This window comes from Polypterus senegalus, chromosome 4, assembly GCF_016835505.1.
Source record: "Polypterus senegalus isolate Bchr_013 chromosome 4, ASM1683550v1, whole genome shotgun sequence".
Taxonomy (NCBI): Eukaryota; Metazoa; Chordata; class Cladistia; order Polypteriformes; family Polypteridae; genus Polypterus; species Polypterus senegalus.
Genome location: NC_053157.1, coordinates 209,724,407 through 209,742,319, shown reverse-complemented (window position 1 = coordinate 209,742,319; position 17,913 = coordinate 209,724,407).

The window sequence follows — 17,913 nt, the reverse complement described above, 5'->3', positions numbered from 1 at the left end:
TGTAAGTTTCCCTCCTCCTTTAATTTTCTCTGAAGAGTAGCAACATAGGGGTCACAAAACAACTCTCTAATGACCTGAAGACAAAGATTGTTCACCATCATGGTTTAGGGGAAGGATACAGAAAGCTGTCCCAGAGATTGAAGCTGTCTGTTTTCAATGTTAGGAACATATTGAGGAAATGGAAGACCACGGGCTCAGTTCAAGTTAGGGCATGAAGTGGCAGACCAAGAAAGATTTCGGATAGACAGAAGCGACGAATGGTGAGAACAGTCAGAGTCAACCCACAGACCAGCACCAAAGACCTACAACATCATCTTGCAGCAGATGGAGTCACTGTGCATCGTTCAACCATTCGGTGCACTTTACACAAGGAGATGCTGTATGCGAGAGTGATGCAGAGGAAGCCTTTTCTCTGCCCACAGCACAAACAGAGCCGCTTGAGGTATGCTCAAGCACATTTGGACAAGCCAGCTTCATTTTGGAATAAGGTGCTGTGGACTGATGAAACTAAAATTGAGTTATTTGGGCATAACAAGGGGCGTTATGCATGGAGGAAAAAGAACAAAGCATTCCAAGAAAAACACCTGCTACCTACAGTAAAATATGGTGGTGGTTCCATCATGCTGTGGGGCTGTGTGGCCAGTGCAGGGACTGGGAATCTTGTCAAAGTTGAGGGACGCATGGATTCCACTCAGTATCAGCAGATTCTGGAGACCAATGTCCAGGAATCAGTAACAAAGCTGAAGTTGCGCCGGGGCTGGATCTTTCAACAAGACAATGACCCGAAACACTGCTCAAAATCCACTAACTCATTCATGCAGAGGAACAAGTACAACGTTCTGGAATGGCCATCTCAGTCCACAGACCTGAATATAATTGAAAATCTGTGGTGTGAGTTAAAGAGAGCTGTCCATGCTTGGAAGCCATCAAACCTGAATGAACTAGAGATGTTTTATAAAGAGGAATGGTCCAAAATACCTTCAACCACAATCCAGATTCTCATTGGAACCTACAGGAAGCGTTTAGAGGCTGTAATTTCTGCAAAAGGCGGATCTACTAAATATTGATTTCATTTCTTTTTTGTGGTGCCCAAATTTATGCACCTGCCTGATTTTGTTTGAACAATTATTGCACACTTTCTGTAAATCCAATAAACTTCATTTCACTTCTCAAATATCACTGTGTGTGTCTCCTATATGATATTTTTAACTGACATTTTTTATCTTAACAACCAATGATTTATACAGGAAAATAATGACTATTAACAAGGTTGCCCAAACTTTTGCATCCCACTGAATATATGATATTTGGAATTATTCGTTTTATGACCTGTATAGTACATTTTGGAAAACTTTGTGGCACGGTTGCAACATTATTCTTATTATTTATATTCATTTGTAATTAGTGGCCGCATGTTTTTTTTCCCCCCGATTGTGCCAGTCCCCACATGTTGCTGTATGCCGTTTCTTTTGTACTCCAGGACATGCAGAGGAAAGAATAGTACAGAGCAGTAACCTTAGCGCTATATGCAATCATCAGATTCAAATGTTAACAGTTCACACACACGCAAGGATCGTCCTTCCTACATTTACAATGTGTGTACCTTTTACAAAGTACACACTTCTCTCTATGCTGTGGTTTCTATTACACACCTGAAAGAAAGAGACAATATATGTGAAAACATTATCACACTAATGCAATATTATTTGAAAACGAACAGCGTCAGATCGGGTGTGAATTTATGCTGGTGCTGTTATTTAGAGTCAGATTAGGAGGGGCAGGGTGGGGAGACACTGATTCAGTTTACTTTCCTGTAGTAAGCAGCTGTCTGGAACAGAAGCTTATCAATGGTGAATCCTCCTTTTCTTTTTCCATCACCTTTTCTAGTAAGATGCGACAATGAAGTTCCTCTGTAAGCTGAGCCATGAGCACTCTTCTTTTCTCAGTGACCCCCGTGCATTCCTTGCACAGTATAGGGTGGTCCAGATCTAATTATGCAATTGTCATTATGCTATAACTTATTAAGTTTATTACATAGAAAATCATCTGAAAAATCCCGGATCATCGAGAAGTGTGCGAACTGACGACATGAAAAATCATCTTTGCGCCGAACTGGAATCATCCCCGCGTAAATCAATAAGTATAAATAAATAAAAATCAAAGTCATCCAGACGACCTGGATCTGCACAATTAGATCTGGACCACCCTGTACATGTGTGTTGATCACCCTGAATCCTAGACCAGTCCTTGTTACAGACATCAGTCAGGCTAGCAGGTTTCTTGGGGGTCCAACATTCAATTTTGGTTTAGTGGGAAATGTAGTAACTGTTTTTTTGGCCACATAATATTTCCCATTAATCAACAATTTAATATTTCTAAATATTTTCTCTTATTCAGGTCTCTCATTCATGTATTTACTGAACCTGTTTCTCTAATTCAGGGCCAAGGAGATCAGGAGTAGCATTAGCCACAAAGCAGGAATCAGCCCTCATTGTCAAAGGTCACACTAATTTGCAGATGCACATTACTTAAAGCCACAATAATGCAGAGTCACTAGTCAGCTTAATCTGAACTTCTGGGGCATGGATGCAATAGAAAGGAAAACACACACACACAAACAGAAGAACCACATCAACTGTACACAGCTACACTAATTCAGTTCATTGCATTTCAGCTTATTTAAGCAACTTAGAAGTCAAGTGCAACTGCAGCAGGAGAGTACAGATAATATAAGAAAGGGCAGGACAGACTATTTTTTTGTTAAGAGACTGTATGTCTTTAATGTAGGTAATGATACAGTATCATGTAACTTATTCTACAACTCTATGATGGTCAGTGGGATCTTCTATATTGTGGTGTGCTGGGCTGGGCTGTTAACATCACTTCAAGTGAGGTCCACTGAATCAACCAACTGACTAAGAAAGCAGGCTCAGGTTTGCAACCCACTGGAGGTAGGAGCAGAGGAGAGAATGAAGACAAAGCTGCAGAACAATGCTGCCCATCCTTGGATTGGCTCCAGGAGACCCCTGTGTTTGGATTCAGCGGGTTAGAAAATGGATGGATGTGCTTCTGTAAAAGCTAAAATTCCCCCTCATAATGTGCTGTTTACAGTTAGGTCCATAAGTATTTGTGACGCAAAAGTCATAATGTGTGCTCTCTACTCCATTTGATTTGAAATTAAAAACTCATTATGTGATTGAAGTTAGACTTTCAGCTTTAATTTAAGGGGTTTAACAAAAATATGGTATGAGCTGTTTAGGAATGACAGGCATTTTTATACATGCCCCCAACTTCAAAGACTCAAAAATATTTTAACAAACATGACAATTGTATCACTGTCCAAATACTTATGGATCTAAATGTATCTATCTACAGTATAAAAATAACTGTAAGGGAAACCTTCAGCTATTCTGCTTATTCAGCAAATTGTATATTTAACTATAGGTTCATTGTCTAGAAGAATATTTAGACACTTTAAAAGTTTTCAAAAATGTCTATACCCCATATGATATCAGGTTCATTTGCGTTATCATTATTGTTTTTCTTGAATATTTTGGTGTTCCCCTGAGGTATTTTTTGGAAGAGAATGATTCTTTTCAAGGATTTTTTAAGCCCAAGGTATTTGGACAATTTCAATTAAAAGCGTTTTAATAAGTTGAAAGTTTTCATGTTATTCCACTTTTGTTTTGTTATGGGCATTGCCATTTTACGGTGATTGCATTAGCTTTGTTGATCTTATGCAGAATGCTATGGGATTATCTGTCATATGATTTCATCCTTACTGACAATATCAAGGTCAGCGCATGCATATTCAGATCTTTGAAAATTAATGACACCTCTGTGTTGGCCTACACTTCTTCTGTCCAAATATTCTGGTTTAAGAACTTTGATTTTTGGTTAGTAATTATGTTGTACTTCCTGGTCCTCCTTCATTAAAAAGGAACTGTAGTAGTCCCCTCCGTATCCATGAATGATACATTCCAAGACCAACTGCAGATGCCCATAGCTGTAGATAGTTTTGAGCCCAATACATAAATCATTTTATGTTTACAAACATAATTTTGATAGTTAAATTAATTAATTACACCCAATAAGACATTACCAGCATTAAATAATAAAAAAATATACCTGTGTTCTCATTCTCTCTCTTTTGTATCTTGTACACACACACAGATTAAACACATTTTTACATTTATTTCTTAAAAAATACTATAGCCTAATTTAAGTACTCACTGTCTTCTCTGTTTTTCATTGTTACTGCGATGACAGAATGTCTATGATGATGACATGAACCAAGGAGACGGTTTAGGCATTGTGATGTTGGTTTTCACTGCATTCTGCACATGGGATGCGGTGATGCAAATGTGCTACTGTGTATCCAAAGTTGTGGAAATATTTGCATAAGTTGAAACTTATGAATTGTTTATTTGTTTCCACGGGTAAATTTGTTTTTTTACAGAATCTTTTTAGTAAATCATTATAGATAAACCAATAACAGCGCACTGCATGATAACGTGCAGTGAATACACTTGACTTGAGCATTCATAGCTTTCATACTCTTTCTCTGTACATTTAGCATTCATTTGCTCAAAGGTTGATATGCTTGCTGCTTCCTGGGCAGCTTTTCTTTTCTCCACCCTAGCGGTCCGCAGCTTCTCTTCTTTCGTCGGCATCTTTGCGCGTTAAAACTGATTTAGTTAGTGTTTGTGTTGCAATTGATTTTTCACTTAAGCTGGCATTTAGGTCTTCAATATGCCCCAAGAATGATTTAAGATATGACGAGGTAGGGGAAGTGACGGCGAAGGTGGTAGGGATGAGAACGCCGCCTGTACACATGTGCCGCATGGCTGCCCTGCTGGATGCTGCCAAGAGTTGATTTTTTAATAAACTAAAATAAAAATAAAAAGAGGAATAACCCTGGAGGTCAATCATCACCCCGAAAGCGGATAGTAGACGTCACGTAGTATATGTGTACCAAAGTTCAGGTCAATAGGTCAAATAGTTTTCGAGCTACAGGTGATTTAAAATTCTGGACAGACAAAAGAACAGCTGTGTTAGCGTATTATACATAAAGATATACACAGATTCACACACTATGGCCTGTAAACAAACCAGAATGACTAATAAGGAAGAAAATAAAAACTGGCTGTCACAGTCATATTAAAGCATTATGCAGATGTATTGATGTTGGTATAAAGGAGCCCCAGTAGTGTTTCTTGACACATTTCTTCAGCATAATTTATTGGCAGAAAGTCTCCTTACTTGGTCTTCAGTTATGAAGATGGCCAGAGTTGGACTCGTCTCTGCCCATTCCAGTTGACATGGTAAGAATTCTTGATGTAGTATGGATGGTGTTGGGGGACTGGTCATTGAAAGAAGGTGACAGTTGGAGGGAAAATCTATTAAAAATTTACTTCAGGGCTTTTGCTTTGTCTATACTCCTTTCTGGTACCTGTGCCATGAATTGCTCAAGCCCAGTAATTATGCCCAGTCCATTCCAGACATACTTAATGTTATTCTGAGTGAGTTTATTTTCTATTTCAACTTTGTAAGCGGGTGGCACAGTGGCGCAGTGGGTATTGCTGCTGCCTTGCAGTTAGGAGACTCAGGCTTGATTCCCGGGTCCTCTCTGCCTGTTTGTATGTTCTCCCTGTGTCTGCATGGGTTTCCTCCAGGTACTCTGGTTTCCTCCCACAGTCCAAAGACATGCAGGTTAGGTGCATTGGCGATTCTAAATTGTCCCTAGTGTGTGCTTGGTGTGTGTGTGGGTGTGTTTGGGTGTGTGCGCCCTGCGGTGGGTTGGCGCCCTGCCCGGGGTTTGTTTCCTTCCTTGCGCCCTGTGCTGGCTGGGATTGGCTCCAGCAGACCCCTGTGAACCTGTAGTTAGGATATAGCAGGTTGGATAATAATAATAATGTAGCGTACCGTTGATTCATTCAAGCCGTAATGGTGAGTGACTTCCGTGTAATGCTTTCCTTCCCTTCTTAGAAGATGCAGGACGCTTGGAAGCCATCATACGGCTTAAAAAAAATGAAAAGTTCACAAATGGTTTGCTCACAACAATTGGACCACAAGCAAGGTACTCGATATGCAGAGAACTGAGATGTGTCGGGGACCCACGCTCGCTGTTCTTGCAAGATTATACCATGTTAGCAGCAGCCAATCAGAGCCCAAGAGAATGAAAATCCCACACTGATTGGTTGAGTCTCCTCTTTCCGCTAGTAATGGGCCTTCTATGAAATCATCTGGGTACTGTAACGCGAAACTCTTTGTCTACCGTAGTGACTATTGAAAACCGTATGCCATGTTATGAATTGGCTGCAAAGTACACTACAGGTAGGATGTACTAATTTTTCCGTGATATAGCGGGGACGTGATAGCTAAACCGCAATACAGCGGGGATTCACTGTAACAGTATTGACACAAAAGTTAATATAGTCTGTGATGGAGTGGCTCAGTCTGTCATTTGGAAGCAGACATTCACAGACATTTCAGTCACCAGTTCCTCAACAGGTTGCCATCTAATAACTGGCTTGATGCTGGGAATAAGATTAATCTGTTTGTGGTCACATCTGCCCAAAGGTGCCAGCAGTTTACACTTAAAGGCATCTTTAACATTTGAATAGAGCAGTTCCAGCTTGCTATATTTTCGAATGGAACAAGACACAAACTCCAAAGTTACATGGTTGAAATTACCATATATTATAACTTCAGAGACATCACTAAAGTGGCAGAGCACATCATTTCCAATGCTAAGTGCCCAGTTGTGGAGGGAGGAATACACACATTAACAAGTAAGAAGTAATTCATCTCCTGGTGCCAATAATGTAGACACATTCTTAAAAACAAGAGTTTCAATGTCTGAATTACAAACCGTACTTTTAATTGTGATATATTCCCTTTTACACCATTCCTCATTCACATAGTTCACCAGTCCCTCTCCTGTCTTATTTCCACACCACACTGGGTCTCTGTCTGCTTGAACAAGATGAAATCAATCCAGCATTAAAGTAGTGTCAGTAATATCATGTATAAGCCAGCTCTCTGTAAAACAAAAAATGTACCCGTATGCGCCGTGACTTGCTAAAAGAGCAGACATTGGACATTGCCATTTTGATGGATGTTAGACCAGTTCTGAAACTTTTTTGCCTTGCTTTTCGCCCTTTCGGTCTGTGGACAAACAGTTAAGTGTAACTGAGCTGCTCAGGTGCTCATTATCACAGGGCAAGTAGCTGAGTATTTAATACACCCTACTTTTATTTTTTCAGTGTCTTTTACATTTCCAGGTGTTGCATATATAAGGCAGCTTTTAGGTCCTCATTACGACTCCATCCAAGTTTACAGCCTGTTTGAAGTAAATCAAGTCAAGCCGGCACCTGGAATTGTGTGCCTTGTCATTCATCTGTGAATTTAAAATCCATTTCTAAACCATTTATCTGATTTCTAGTTACTATGAGTTACAAAACAGAAGCCAAATCAATTCTAATCCTAAATAAGCTAGTAACTAATAAAATACGTTTTAGAAACAAATAGAAAAACAGTAAGAAATCCAGAGCTTCTGTAAAAGGCTACTACTTGCACAGCACCCTGAAGTTTAGTTCAAAGTCATAAACTAAGACACTATGGTTGTATTGTGACCTTAATCACCCAAACCAGGATATATTTGTCTTCCTGTTGTCCAGTGTATCACTGAATCACTGTTGCATTTACTAGATCAAGACTCTAATCTGCTTACCGTATATACTCGTGGAAAAAGTTCTCACACGGATAAGTCGCAAGTTGATTTTAACGTATAATTTCTGGTATTTTATAATGTTGGTCTTATAAGTCAAACGTGGAAAACTCATGCTATTGGTCCAAGAGATTGCGATATGCTAACGTCCACCTGAGAGAGTAACCACGGAGTACACTGCCTTTTTTTTCTATGTGGGTGTGGCAATGCGCTGTACCAGCGTGTGCTCCTAACCTCTCTCTCTCTGAGGTGCCTACGTGACCACACAGTAATACCAGAACTATTCCTAAGCGATATTTGCACTGATTTGTGTTTTTTGTATCATACACCTTTATTGTAAGAGCATCCCTTATCTATGATGGAGCATTCGATCAGAAAAAAAATATGAAGCTGCTTTTGAATTAAATGCGATTGAAGTAACAAAAGAAACTGGTAACTGAGCCGCAGCAACAAACTTTGATGCACCTGAGAAACTGATGCTAGACTGGAGGAGGCAAGAAGATGTAAAAAAAAATAAAAATTAAGCGTCATATTTTTGAACGGGCGCATGAGTCGGAGTCTGATTTTATGATCGATTTTTTGGGTTTCAACACCTGACTTATATGTGAGTATATGCGGTAATAATTATTGGCTGCACTTTAAATCTGAATGAAGGATATGAAAATAAAAACTTTGAGAGAAATCACTAAGCTGCCAGATATATATGTATTAAAGTACATTAATAAATATGAGTAATAACTAATAAATATAATAAAAAACTACTAAATTACAGTACTATCCAATATATATTCTGTTTGTTCTTTTTAATTATATATTGTTGCATTTGGGTTTCTCAGTTGTAACAAAAAAGACAGCAAGCAAGACGCTGTGGGAAGCTGGTGGGAGAATAAATTCTCACCTAGCCTGGAAGTACTAATGGACTATGACAATGGAAGCCCCGAAGTACTTCAAAGCTGATTAAAATCTGAATTCTCCAGCAGACCCGGAACTATTTAAAGGACTGTTGGAGACTCAGCAAGTGAGCCGCAGTTGGGAGGTAGAGGACAGAGCTTGATGGGAGGTGTGGACGAGAGATTTGTGTGATTAATATTGTGATTGATTTAATTGTTTATTGTGGCGGAGGTGCTTTGGCACTATTTACTGGAAAAAGAAGAAATGAAACTGCTTACTGGTGTTTTTAAAGCGTGTCCCAGTGTCTGTGTGTCGGGTTAAGCGCTGGTATAGTGCCATCTAGTGTTACAATATATATATATATACATATATATGTGTATATATATATATATATACACACAAGGGACATTCAAAAAGTTTCCACCGTTATTTATTAAGAATTTCAAAAACAAATCACATCACTTTTCTACATAGTCACCTTTGTTTGTTTGTATTCCCAGCATCGTACCAACATTTTAATGCCCAATTACTACTTCTCCCTCTTTACTGGTTCCAACAAAAATATAAGAGCGCAGAAACTTTTTCAACATCCCTCGTGTATTTATATATACTGTATATATAAAGGATCTCCTTACAGGCTCTGATGAGGGATGTAATAACCCACTAGGATGAGAGGGAGCACTATCACTAGTATTGTTATCTCCTTCTTTCTCCACAGTGCAGAGAAACTGGCCAGTGAGTGAAAATGACTCTGCCTCTTCTGGTCCACCGTCCATAAAAGCCTCAACTTCTTGGAAGGAGGCATCATTTTGGTAAGAGTGACCTGCCAAGCACAGCTTCTAAACAGAGTGACCTTAACTTGCAGCTGTAAGCTGAATATCTTTTTTCTCATTTGTAGCTGAAACCTACAGGTCAAATATGCTGAATAGTGTGTCTTGTATAAGATGTTGGGTATTAAATGGGACAACCCAGTTAGTGCCCCAAATTTTACACCCGGCCATTCCTGCACTATTCCTGTCTATTTTGTATTTTTCGTGAGTGTTTCTTTGTTGGTATTATGTTTTGTCACTATTCTGAGGCGATAAGCAAGTATGTAGACGACAATGAACTTGAACTTGAATGTTTTTTTATGATTGTTATAAGTGATACGCATCAGAAATACAGACAAGTCATGTGGCCTGTGACATCATGACTGCCATGTTAAATATGAAGGCAGTGTACTACATTAAAGCTTTGAATAAAGTTTTTGAATGTTCTTGGTGATAGCTGGAGTATTATTGCAGTTAGCAAAATAAATCTTTTGTATAGTTAGGTCATTTCACTCTGGTTAACAGACAAATATACTGCTAGAATGAGAAAGGCAGCAATCATTTTAGAAAATAACTCAGAGATAAGACATGATTTGATGTACCAATGAGATGTACAACCCAGGAAGTCAACAACGCAATTTTCCAAACCTAAACAAAACCCTAAATCAAAGTCAAAACGATGTAGTATAAAATGTGATAACCAGGGGCCTCATGTATAACGCCATGCATAGAATTCGCACTATAACATGGCGTAAGCACAAAAGCCGAAATGTGCTTACGCACAGAAAAATCCAGATGCAGGAATCTGTGCGTACTCCAACTTCTACGTTCTTCCGTACATAAATCCCGGTCAGCGTGAAAAGTAACGTTTGTGCACGCGTTTTATGTAACGCCCCAATTCCTCCCAGAATTACGCTTCTTTGAATATGCAAATCAATATAAATCGCCCTTAAGCTCAGCCTTCTGTGAAAAGAGAATGGGAAAAGCACGGGGGAAAATATAAGAATTTCAGCGAATACCAAGTGGAGGCAAAGGAAAAACATAATATTTGTTTAATGAAACCATGGTATAATCAACAAAAGGAAGCTGATCGAGTGACATAGTGTGTTGGAGAAACTTGAAAGCTCACGTTCACAAAATCGCACAGTGCCGGAAATAAAAGAGAAGTCACATATCAAAGTCGCTGTGAAAAGGCGAGTTGTAGCCCACTGTCTGAGTGTCATATGAAAGCTTATTAGGGTACAGAGAAAAAAGGCACACAGTGGGGAAAAGCACAAAATGTCAACTTCAATCTCGAAATTTCCACTTTAATCATGTAGTTTATTTTGTCATTAAAGTAGAACATCATAAACTTCATCTTAAAATCGTTTACTTAACCAGTTTCTCAAATCACATCGTAATTAAAGTAGCACATTAAATGCTTTGTTTTGTATTTGATTTTCTATGTGCTCTATGTGTGTGAATCACTACTTGCTTCTTAAACCGGCTCTCTTCCTCCAACTGGACACAGAATCCATTACATTCGTGATATTACAGTTCTGAATAACTAAAATACTGAAATGTATAAGTGATATCATTTTCATGATGATAGGAGTTAAAGCACGTTATTAAACATGGGTTTGATGGCGCAGTGATTGTGTGCGACCTTCGATAAAATCATTTATTGCAGTAGTACTCAGGGGCAGCTCTAGGCTTGTGGTGGCCATGGGGAGAGGAAGAATCGGTGGCTCCTTTGCCCCCAATGTCAATATGGTATCTTATGCACGGCGGATGGCCACGTCCGTTGCGGACACTGCATAGCCGCCTCGTGCTCTTGACACAAGCATTTAACTTTTGCCGAAATTTGTCATTTAGCTGTGTTGTTATTTTCTCTTTCTGTTTTATATTCAATATATATTGGTGCAGCCGCCCCTGCAGTCCTTGCTTTTCTTTCTCCAAGTAACTGATCGCCACACAATTAGCTCTGTAATAGACGTTAAGCCATCTGTAAGCTTAGAGCACCGATTCTTCAAAACGTTGAAATATCTTCGTAGTACATGTTTAATTATTCTATCCTTCACGCCAGTCCCAGTGAAGAATACAGATTATTTAAATGAAGTTAAAGTTTTATCTGTATAATATAATAAACATATTTTGCTGCATTTCATCTTAAAAATGATATCGTCATCATATGTAAATACGCGCTTTATAAAGTGGCTCAGGTTGTGTAATATTATAACTGTAGTGCAAGTTTACAGTGGGGTGATTGTACTTATAAGTACAAACAGTTCTGCAAGGAGCAATTGATTAAGTGCGTTTAAAGTTCTTGGGATGAAACTATTTCTGAACCGCGAGGTCAGTACAGGAAAGGCTTTGAAACGTTTTGCCGTGGCTGAGGTAGCGTGTGCTTGAAGATGTATACTGATAATTCTTTTTCCGATCAGCTGCTGCTGTGATTCACACTCAGATACAGTGATATAAATACGCCGAGTGGTGCAGTGAGAGTAATATGGAAAAAGATGATCCGCTGTGGCAACTCCTAACGGGAGGAGCTGAAAGAAGAAAAAGAAGGTGCAGTGAGAGTAACAACGCTAAAGCAGTTATGGTATTTAGAATACTATGGCTATTCCCTGGACCATTATATTGTTACAAGTTAATTACAATCAGATACATTACACTAATAAACAATATGCAGTTAGTTTCAGTGTATTTATAAAGCCGCATCAGGAAAATAATGTGTAACCACACAGGAACAGTAGCATAGCTTTGACGCTGGGTGCCGCCAGTCTCCAAAACCGAGCGGAGAACTTGAGTACGACAAGGTATGAGGTACCGAGGAAAAGTGCGTGGCTTTATGGCAAGTGTAGGTTTTATACATCGCGATTTGAACGTGGAAAAGTTCTTACGCAACATTCCTGTGTGTACGCACCGTTTATACATGAAGCCCCTGGAATGCTCCTACACAATAAATACACGTCAGAATTTTTATTTTATTTCTGTAAACTCGAATATATAGAAAGTGCTCATCATGATCTTTATACAAAATAGCAGTACCCACGATAAAACAAATTGCCATTTCAGAAAGGATAGCAAAATAATTTAACTTTTAAATAATACTATTGGAAACAAAGTAAGGTCATATCAAAAATCCATACATAAATATTGTCATTGAGCTCAATTTTAATTTTTCTAGGGCTTGGGTGAAGCCAGAAAACTTTTTTGGTGTCATTTTGGGGGTTCTTACATCTAAGGAATCTAATTCTGAAAGCAGAATTTTGATTAGAGCATCCATTTAAAAGTTGATTACTTTTTTACCGTTCTTCCTGACACTATTTTGTTTGGCTAAGGGTGCTACCAATTTGTGGCTTTCGTGTTACCTGTTGCCTTGGGGATTCTCCCATGATGCTTTGGGGCTGCACTGTTGTGATGCCATCAATGAGTCAGTATAAAAGTTCTCCTCAAAACAGTCTCCAGGATCTGAGATTGGACCAAAACTAGCGGCCTACTTCTTTGTGCTGTTGAATTTTGCTTTTTTATACTAATCCCTTTCTTTTTACTCTGATTTTTAGTTATGATTTGCCTCTGATATTTACCTTTTGAATTTGACCTTTGCTTTGCCAATGTCTCTGTTTTTTTTCTATCAGTCCTTTTAGCAGTCACTACAAGTACAATTAGGAATAGCTCAAAATGTGCAAAACATAAAAACTATATTTTCTGTCTTATGTTATATTTTGTTGCTGTTTTTTCACCTTCTCCTGTTCTAACAGCTTTTGCCTGCTTATAGTGCTAACCAAACAGAAACATAAGTTCCTGTATGTTTTTAATCTTTTGGGATCCCTCTTTCACTCTCTCATATATATATATATATATATATATATATGTATATATATATATATAGTGGCATTCAGCTAGGGACCCTACCCAGCCGGGATGCCTGGACAGACCACAACGGGGACAATACCTCCCCTGGGCCATGAGAGGGCAGCTGCCCTAGTCTGCAAGGGGGCCACGGGACCAGAGCTGGGAAGCTCATCCCTATTGGGGCCTGTGGAGCCCTGAAATACAGCACTTCCACCACAACAGGAAGTGCTGCTGGAAGTAATTCCAAGTACACCCAGAGTTTTTCCGGGTGTGGGAGACTATCAGGAAGCACCTGGAGCACAATTTGGAGCACTATAAAAGGGGCCACCTCACTCTATTAGTCAAGCCGGAGTCAGGAGGAAGGAGACAGAACTTGTGATGAGGGGAATGACGGCAAGAAAAGAGAAAGAGAAGAAAGAGAGAAGAGAGACTATTGGGGTTTGTGCACTATCTTGTGGGTGCAGACGTATTTAAGAGAAATAAACGTGTGTGTTTCTGGACATTTGGTGTCTGTCTGTTTGTGCTTGGGTGCTGTCTTTCCAATATATATATATACAGTGGTGTGAAAAACTATTTGCCCCCTTCCTGATTTCTTATTCTTTTGCATGTTTGTCACACAAAATGTTTCTGATCATCAAACACATTTAACCATTAGTCAAATATAACACAAGTAAACACAAAATGCAGTTTTTAAATGATGGTTTTTATTATTTAAGGAGAAAAAAATCCAAACCTACATGGCCCTGTGTGAAAAAGTAATTGCCCCCTTGTTAAAAAATAACCTAACTGTGGTGTATCACACCTGAGTTCAATTTCCGTAGCCACCCCCAGGCCTGATTACTGCCACACCTGTTTCAATCAAGAAATCACTTAAATAGGAGCTGCCTGACACAGAGAAGCAGACCAAAAGCACCTCAAAAGCTAGAAATCATGCCAAGATCCAAAGAAATTCAGGAACAAATGAGAACAGAAGTAATTGAGATCTATCAGTCTGGTAAAGGTTATAAAGCCATTTCTAAAGCTTTGGGACTCCAGTGAACCACAGTGAGAGCCATTATCCACAAATGGCAAAAACATGGAACATTGGTGAACCTTCCCAGGAGTGGCCGGCCGACCAAAATTACCCCAAGAGCGCAGAGACGACTCATCCGAGAGGTCAGAAAAGACACCAGGACAATGTCTAAAGAACTGCAGGCCTCACTTGCCTCAATTAAGGTCAGTGTTCACGACTCCACCATAAGAAAGAGACTGGGCAAAAACGGCCTGCATGGTAGATTTCCAAGACGCAAACCACTGTTAAGCAAAAAGAACATTAGGGCTCATCTCAATTTTGCTAAGAAACATCTCAATGATTGCCAAGACTTTTGGGAAAATACCTTGTGGACTGATGAGACAAAAGTTGAACTTTTTGGAAAGCAAATGTCCCTTTACATCTGGCGTAAAAGGAACACAGCATTTCAGAAAAAGAACATCATACCAACAGTAAAATATGGTGGTGGTAGTGTGATGGTCTAGGGCTGTTTTGCTGCTTCAGGACCTGGAAGGCTTGCTGTGATAGATGAAAGCATGAATTCTACTGTCTACCAAAAAATCCTGAAGGAGAATGTCCGGCCATCTGTTTGTCAACTCAAGCTGAAGCGATCTTGGGTGCTGCAACAGGACAATGACCCAAAACACACCAGCAAATCCACCTCTGAATGGCTGAAGAAAAACAAAATGAAGACTTTGGAGTGGCCTAGTCAAAGTCCTGACCTGAATCCAATTGAGATGCTATGGCATGACCTTAAAAAGGCGGTTCATGCTAGAAAACCCTCAAATAAAGCTGAATTACAACAATTCTGCAAAGATGAGTGGGTCAAAATTCCTCCAGAGCACTGTAAAGACTCATTGCAAGTTATCGCAAACGGTTTGATTGTAGTTATTACTGCTAAGGGTGGCCCAACCAGTTATTAGGTTCAGGGGGCAATTACTTTTTCACACAGGGCCATATAGGTTTGGATTTTTTTTTCTCCCTAAATAATAAAAACCATCATTTAAAAACTGCATTTTGTGTTTACTTGTGTATATTTGACTAATGGTTAAATGTGTTTGATGATCAGAAACATTTTGTGTGACAAACATGCAAAAGAATAAGAAATCAGGAAGGGGGCAAATAGTTTTTCACACCACTGTATATATATATATATATATATATATATATATATATATATATATATATATATATATATAACTTTATATATACTATATATATATATATACTGTATCAAAATAAATTATATTTACTTGATACCCTGCAAAAAATAAAAGTACATGATGGCACTCTACTACAGTAAGTAACATTTTGGCCTCAGTTCAATTCAGGTGGTGGTTACAAAGGACGTCTACTACCAACACCTAATAATTTCAAAAATTGATTACAAGGGAATTACAAAGGAAAGTGTGATAGTAGAAGAGAGTGGTGATCTAGGGCTGAAAGGTGAGATACTAGGCTCCCTGATGATTGCAACTCTAAACAAGTTTCTCTTTTACAGTCCTGAATTTTGAAGGACAACTGCTTATGAGTTGTTATTTTTAGCCAAGTTCACTCTGAGAAAAGAATGACGTGGTTCTGTTCTCTGATGGTAGACCACAAGCCACAAGAAGTGGAGCAGGACCACCAAAGCCAGCAAAGTCAATGCTGGCAGTAGAGCCTTCAAACATGGGGCTAAAGTTGGCTTCTCCTCCCCTTCTTGCACAAGCTTATTGAAGTGGGTTGAAAAATTATACATCTGTCTTGTTTTTTTATCACCAAAATGTTCGCTTTTCTTAAAAAAAAACAACCACTGAGGCCGTCCTGCTGTTTCTTTTCTTAATTATTTTTAGATTAGACCCTGTTGATTCATGAGGCGCACTCTCCAACCCACATTGTACAAGAAAAAAAAAAAACTTTTTCTTTAGCAATCTGCATATGGTGAGAGGCAGTCTGTTTGGCAAAAGGTTGCCCAAGGCAAGGGCACATCTAGGGTGACAAAAGGGCAGGAGAGAGTACCATAAGCAGCTTCTATGGGAATGAGAGAGAGAAAGATGGTGGTTGTAGTTAAAGTAGGTAATGCTAATGCAGAACAATAGGGGGTAGATGAACCAGCAGTGGGTAAAGAATGTCTGACTATCTCTTAAGAAAGAAAGAAAGAAAGAAAGAAAGAAAGAAAGAAAGAAAGAAAGAAAGAAAGAATATAAAATCAGAGATGACAACATATTCAGGCTTCTAGGAGACATAAATTTCCAGAATGGAATTAATAGTACAGTACTATGCTCTTCCTCTGATAGAAGGGACGATTGACAGTCTGCCATAAATTCAAAGGCTTTAAATTTAGGAAGATGTTTTAGGGGAGCTGGGACACAAGAAGCTGCTAGTAGGAGCTCTAGCATTTCCTTAGTAAAAATGGAAATTAATCCTTACCCCTCAGATTCTGGGACAAGGACATAAATGACCCCGGGATTGAGAATACCACAATGGTCATGCCCAGCATCCATTTGATCCCAGATCTCTGCAAAGTAGATATGTATGCCCTGAAACACAGTATTGCTTCATCCAGGATTATTTCCTACTATGTGTCTGATGCTGCTCGGTATTAGTATGCTCTAGTATTTAGAAAGTACTTAGTTGGATGGATGAATGAAATTACTGCATGATTAAAAGTTACCTCTCAAGAATAAATAAAAATTGCTTTCTTTCCAACATCACAAAAAGAAACAAAATAGTAACAAAGGGATGAAAAGGAAAACCACTAAAAAAAGTAAAAATAAAATTCACATTTGGAATTTGGTGTGTGGTGCCTTTGTAGGCAGACAGCTGGTCTTTAAAATACATTGTAGCTAAAAGTGTTTAGTTTCACCAAACATCTGTCTTTTTATTGCTTCTGTCAGGCAGAAGAAGAAAACAGGATCCTACCCTAAATGTATCCCTTGGTTCTTTGAATATCACATAGTGATTTGTCAAAGATGTGTACCTGAAAAAACAACAAATGGGCATCTCATCAAGAGGAAGAAAAAATCAACTCAGAGAGGGCGGACAGTTTCAGAGACCTCAGTGTCCACATCATGTGGTGTCTGACCTGGTCTGAGCACATTGACAACTTGATGAAGAAGGCAATACCTGTACCACCTCATTTTCACTATCGATAGTATTCTGACAGGATGTATCCCTTCCTGGTTTGGGAAAAGCAAGCAGCTAAATTCATCACTCAGTATAAACTCTCTAAAAGGCCTGGGATATCTACACTGAACAATGTCAAACCAGGATAAAGAAAATTATCCATGACAAATGCCTCTTGCCTGTACTGCACTCAGGTAAACGCTAGCACTACCTGAAGTCCAGTTTCAAGACCGAGGAGAAGTTTTTTCCGACGGTCCATCTGCATGTTAAATAAGGAAAGTATCTAGAAATACACGTTGCCCTACTGTCAAATCTTTGACATTAGATTATGTAAGTCATAGTTTAGTTTAGTTATTACCATTACTTATTATTATTACATATTTATAATTCTATTAAATATTTTTAAATTTATAAAGTAATGTGTTGTTATTGGCTCGATGCACAGTCATAGGAGTTGAGCAACTAAGCATTTCACTGCATATTATACTGAAGGTATAATTTTTATG